Genomic DNA, 6,558 nt, shown 5'->3' on the forward strand with positions numbered 1-6,558 from the left:
TTTGGACTCAAATGCCCCGTTAAAAAAGAAATCTATAAGTCCAAGGAAACAAGCACCTTGGTACAATTCAGAAAGCAGACACCTGTAAAGTGTCATGAGATAACTTTTGTTGTGATTTGGTGCAATATAGATAAAACTGACTTGACTTGTCATTTGTTTGTCTCCCGTCCAGTTAAAGTGTCTCACACTGTGAGACTCTACAGTTTTAATTCCTCCTGAAGTTCATTCATGACAGAAAAACCTCAAACCTAAATAATATTGGTCTGTCCTACGTTTTCATTGAGAAATGCTCAGTTTTGAAAACCCACCCAGAATAAACTCTTTCTAGAATCCTGATTAAATCTGGACTGTTGTCATTTTCAGAATAACAGTGGAACGATGGCGGACGTGTAAAAATAGTCTGTGTTAAATGAATCCACCAACCTTCTGGGAAATATGCTTCTTGTCCATCATCCCCAGAACCAGACAAGGAGACAGAGACTCTCCTCTAGGGAGCTGAGACCCTCGCTAGTTAGCTTAGCACATTGAATCGTAGCGGTTGGGAAGTGTTAGCAAGTGTTAATAGTTTCTCCAGAAACATTTGTTCGTCCGATCATTTGCTCACGTGAAGGTCCCACTTCAAACTCAGTGTCAGAACGAACCTGACAGGAAACGATCTCGTTGCAAGAGGCCCCAGACTTGAACTGGACAGTTTGAACAAACAGGAAACAAAGAGAGAGGAAACTGCATGAGGTTCAACACGTTGGTGAAATCAAACCAAGAATGTTGTAATTACATGTTCTGTGTGTCCTTGAAGGAGCTGAGACCAGCAGAGACCAGCAGACCATGAGTTAGCTTAGCATAATGAATGGTAGTGAGTGGGAAGTGTTAGCATCAACTGTCTCAGGATCATGATGTTGGTTTGTCCTGCAGTCATCCTCCTCCTCCTCCTCCTCCTCCTCCTCCTCCTCACCCTCTCTTCCAATGTCGGCCATGATCAGTAGCAGCAGTCGCTCTCCTGCTCCAACAAACATTTGGTTTTGGTGGCCAAATCACTGCTCCCAGTCAGGAAAGTAGTCCCAGCTATGTGTCTGATTCTAAAATTAGAATGTCTGTTAAAAGTGATCCACAAGCCCAGATATATGAATGCAGGTGTAGCGGCTCCAGACTGAGAGGTATCTGGACGCTACATGTGATACCCAGGATGAAGACTGAGGATCAATGAAGAGAGAAACGATGGATGAACGTCTTCTCAAGTCCGTTTGATTTCTGAGGCTTTGTTGGGCCTGTGGGAAAAATCTCTCAGCCTAACCCACGTAAGCGTCAGAGCTCCACCTACTGGTCAGGTGGAATAAATTCAAAAAATAGGGGGTGTCTGTTTTATGTGAAAACACATGAAATAACAACATTTTCTGTCTGTTTATATTAAAACTTCTATTTTTTTTTTCAGTTCCTTCCACAGGCAACGACTGTTTGGGACTTTTATGCTAACACTTCCCACCTCCTACCATTCATTGTGCTAAGCTAACTAGCATGAGTCTCAGCTCCTAGAGTAGGGTCTCCATCTTCTAGTCTGGCTCTGGGGATGATGGACAATCAGAGACTTCTCCTAAAAGTTAGCGTGTTCCTTTAACATGCAGCCTTCCATCAAGAACCTTCAACCATCAACATGTCTGTGGTGGTCAGTGGTGATGTCATTGATCAAATGTGATGATTCTAAATGTTTTTCAGTGCCTTTAAGTGATTTCATCATCAGAGCGTTCATCCACCATCTGATCCTGGGGTCATGTGCTGTCTTCTTCTACCGCTACTTCAAGGTAACACGACGTAGCTTCATGGTCCTTGGCTATGAGCAGTTGTTTCAGCAGCAACTGGAGGTCTGAGCTGTCATGTCTTCCAGGCCAAAATGGAGCGGCAGGCAGGACACCAGGAGAACATTGAACTCAACGCTGGTGATGCTACAGAGGAAGGCTTGGTTGATGAAGAGGCTGGAGTTCACCACCAAGACACCACGGATGTGTGACTGCAGCGCCGCCACAACTGAGCTCCAGGCTTCTTCTGCTTTCACCGTGATGATGTTTAAAGCAACAGGACGTCTCCTCATTGCAGTCTTGTGATTTTTCTCATGTTTTCATGATCGTCCATCTCTGTTCTCAAGGTCAAGTCTCAGTTCTGGCCTGTTTTATCAGATAGATCAAAGGTTATTGAAGGTCCCTGAAATGAAAACTCCATGTTCTCAGTTCTGATCCTGCATCTCTGTGGTCATGGCTCATTTATCTCTCCACACATGACAAACCAAAAACGTTTCCAGTGTTTTTACATCAAACTCCCGGTTTTTCTTTTTTTCTCTTCCTGTTAAAACAATCCAAACATTTGAGGACTCATCCTTCCCTCAGTGGTGTCGACTCATTTTCCATCCAATGGAAACGTCTCCTCAGATTTGGATGCTCCTCCCCCATCCACCACGTGATGCACTGTGGCCCCAAAATACTTTTTTCCCATAAACATCCAAGAAGAAGTGGCTGCAAAACATTGGATTGATTGTTTTAGTCTCTACAGCCAAAACTGACTCGTTCCACTGACAGAATAAAACTGATGGAAAGTCTGAGGGGACCATGATTCCATTTTTGTACCCACTTTTGTTAGCAGCAAGCTAACCACAAGTAGCCAGAGCAGGTCAAGTGAACATGTTCTGCTGTGCGGGGGTGCGTTCACTGCTTCTGGCTCATGTAGAGGTCACATCCTGTCACATGACCAATGAGGACAGAGGTTCTGTTCATCATCAGAACTGTTGAGGAGCCGTCTGAGCACATTTTGATGAAAAATAATCACAAAATCAACTTTAAACAAGTTCCCATCTACCAGCATAGCAGAGATCAGCTCATGGTCCAATACTGGGCCTCCTCCTGATTAGTAGGCTGGATTTTTACAGTGAACATTTGAAGTCACCAAATGAGAGATGGAAACAAAATGAAGTCCAGTTTGATGCTGGAAAACCACTTCTTTGACAAAACTGTTTTTCTCAGCTTTCGTTAAAAAATGACAGTTTTTCATGAAACCATCCTTCATTCAGGTGTTGATGAAAAATATAAGAGACTCACTGACAACAAATCTTTTGGAATGAAAACAGACACCTTGGTCTTTGTTCTGATGAGCTCTGATGTTGTTCAACTGTTGGTCTCTGAGCCTCAGCACCCCTGCCTGTTTGAAGGCGTATTCTGTCCAAGTAGAGCTCATGATGTGTTCATCTGACCAAAATAAAAATGGATGAAAATGTCAAGAACCTCCCTCCCAAATGTGATGTCTTCCACTGAAACAACTCTGGAACATTGAGAGGATTCCTCCTCCAACAGTCCTGTCTTCTTACCAGCTTTGCTCTCTCACTACTGTTTAGTGTTGGAGAGATTTTGTTCCGTGACACCTGTGAGGAAGAGACTTCTATTCTTCTTTATGATGTCATGACCTGATTTCTGGAGTGAAAGTAGTTAGTGTGATGTCATAATGAGCTCCATGATTTTCTGTTATTTTTGGTAAGAGTTTCATTGTTTCACCTGTACATGCGTAGTTACACCAGAAGGGGGCAGTTTAGCTCATAGAGTGCTTGGTGACATGAAAAATCTGTAAAAAAAAAAGTGTTCTTTTTCTGCGGTGGTTCTGCTGATGCTTCCAGTTCTTGCCAATGCTGAAGTAATAAAAGAAGGTGTTGTCCAGCAATGCTGTCTGTCTTCATGGTGTCTCATTGATTCCTTCATCTACATATCAGGCCACAGCAACAGTGCTGTCCCTCACTACACAACATTGACACTGAGATTCCCACTAATGATGAGTCAGCACATCCTGACTGTTATGATGACCTCAGCCTGAATGCTCCTCCTTCTTGAGATGCCAGACCTCAAAGGACTCCAGTTTGACTCAGAGTCACTTCTTCTTCTCTTGGACAAATAAATGGATGAACAAAAACTAACATATCAATCATGATTTAAACCCACTGGCAAAACCAATGTTTCCACTTTGTTGATTTTTACAATTTCCTTTAACAAATACAAGTGGGTGGAGCCCAGATGGTCCAAACCTGTTTCCTGTCTCCTGTCATTGTGGAGAGTCTCTGTTCTGTCCTGCTGCTGTCCAGTTGTCTCAACTGAGCCAACTCAGACTCACACCCTCTTCATCAAAACATGACGTTTGGTCGAGTCCTGTCACATCAACAGGTGACGTGGAGGAAGTCATCAGGAGACACGGCGATGTACAGCTATGTGACATCAGCAGAACTGTGGAAGTTTATACTGAGTCTCCTGATGACAAGTGGCAGTATAGAGATATTAAAGAGAGTCTGAGCTAAAACTGAACCTTGGGGAACTTCAACCTTTGATCTCAGAGTTTTGTGTTTGATCTTAGAATTCCTTCTTTGATCTCACCTTGATTTCTCAATGATTTCTTTGTGGACACAAATTGTCTTTGATCTCTTAGTCTTCTTCTGTAACCTCACCAGTTGAAGCTTTCTCACTGCTTGGATCTCATGTTTCTGACATCTCTGAGCTTGTTTCCTATCCCCCTGTCTCATATTGATGAGGTCATACAGCCTGATGATGTCTATGGTTCTCCTTTGAGTGGTTCCCTCTGGGAGAGTTCTCTCTCTGTAACTTGTGTGTGTGTTTGGTCGTATCCTGTTTCTCCTTGACAGCACTTTAGTGTTTTTACCACTGGTGTCTCATCTGTGATTCACCTTTTATTTTACTGTTTTGTCAAAGATGAAGGTGTGTTTGTCGTCATTCATTAATCATGTGATTGCTCATGTGACTGTGGTCACGTGTATGCCAGATGGCGCTGTTCTTTTCTTTTGCAGATGAAGCGCTTGTAACGTCTCTCACTCTGATCACTTCATGCTATTGAAGCCACTCAGATGTAGCCTGACTAGCTTAGTCAGTAGAGCATGAGATGCTTAATCCCAGGATTGTGGGTTCAAGCCCTACGTTGGACGTTCATCTTGAACATCACTGCTTGTCCTCTCACTTTTTGCAGCTGTGGGAGCTTTGATTGTGAAAATTGATTCTGCAAAGGCCTGCCGTGAGGCTGGGCTCTCCTCTGTATTTGGTTGCTAGGAACCTGAATCAGTCCTCAGTGGAGCGGTGCTGCTGAGGCTGAGTGAGGCTTGAGTGAGAGACTGAGCAGGAGCAAACAGGTTCAAGCAGGTTCAGGCAAACTCCACTCAGTCCACCAACATCAAAGCAGAGGAACTGAGTTCATCGAACAAAATGATTCATATCATCTCCACTTGGAATGCTCTGGAACTACAAGTACACTTAAAATGGCTGACTTATGACAACAGAAGGAACTTTGAAGTAGATTTGATTTATTTCAGTCAGTGACAGTTTTTTTTTTTCAAGAATTTAGTTCAGGTAACTTCATTGTTTTACTAAGATGAGCTTTATGTTATAACATTGAAACAAGACATAAAATATAGTAAATATAGTGGAATATATTGGAAAATATCCTGCAATATATTAAATATTATATTTCCATCCATCCATGTTCTTCTGTCTCACACGTGAAAGCCACTGGGATAAGGGTTATTTTAAAGATCTAGAATATCTTGTGAATATCTGGAGCTTAATTCCAGCAGCAGACCTCCTCAGGTGATGGAATTTATATTTGACATGTTTACCATTCCATGAGACACATTTGCAGTCCATTGAAATCTACTTGTGTTCATGGTGAGTTGATTTCAAAACATGAGCTGACAGAATCTACGTTTAGGGAGGAACCACCATATCCAGGGGTCTGGACCTTTTTGTAGTCAGAGGCATCAAAGTAGCAGACTAAGCTAGCAGACATTAGCATTGAGAAGAAACTGATACCTGGAGCCTACTTTTGGGTCTGGTCAAGTGACAACAAACTAATATGACATCATTGTCAGACTGACGCCTGCTCAACAATGACCAAACACCACCCTGTTGCATTGTGGGAAATTTCAGCTTGGTTTGTGTCCATCAGTACACACAAGAAATTTGTCTCATGCTGCCGTGACCCGGATTCGAACCAGGGTTGCTGCGGCCACAACACAGAGTACTAACCACTATACGATCACGGCCTCCTCAACAGCAGATTGAGCTTCCATTTCTTTGTCTCAGGTGAGATCAAAGAAAGAATTCTAAGATCAAACACAAAACTCTGAGATCAAAGGTTGAAGTTCCTCAAGGTTCAATTTTAGCTCAGACCCTCTTCAAGGTGGAACCAGCAGAGGAGCTCAGTAGAGACAACTGGACAGCAGCAGGACAGAACAAAGGCTCTCCACAATGGCAGGAGACAGGAAACAGGTTTGGACCATCTGGGCTTCTGTCCACTTTGATGGTTTTTAAAACATTGAAGGAATTTGTAAAAAATCAACATTGTGTTTAAATCATGATTTCTAGTTGAGTGTGTTTGCTCATCTGTTACAAAAGCTTCCTCTAGAGTTGACCCTGGATGAGTGGAGGGACCTTTTTGATCATCAGGACTGGTTTTTGATGCCCTGATGGTGCATCGGGGTCATCATGGTCCTCCACCATCTGCAGGGGTTCCAGGACTGTTGTGGTGTTTGTG

The 6,558-nt window shown here is 43.0% G+C and overlaps 1 non-coding gene across 1 annotated transcript; it reads right to left on the reverse strand.

The window, feature by feature from the left end:
- Positions 1–5,995: 5,995 nt before the first annotated feature.
- trnah-gug (transfer RNA histidin (anticodon GUG)) lies at positions 5,996–6,067 on the reverse strand. Its single transcript has one exon. It is a non-coding gene; the product is annotated as a tRNA-His (tRNA).
- Between the last annotated feature and the right edge of the window lie 491 nt (positions 6,068–6,558).

The sequence above is a fragment of the Aulostomus chinensis genome, chromosome 4 (genome assembly GCF_037954235.1).
Source record: "Aulostomus chinensis isolate RoL2024-O1b breed Wild chromosome 4, RoL_Achi_v1.0, whole genome shotgun sequence".
Taxonomy (NCBI): Eukaryota; Metazoa; Chordata; class Actinopteri; order Syngnathiformes; family Aulostomidae; genus Aulostomus; species Aulostomus chinensis.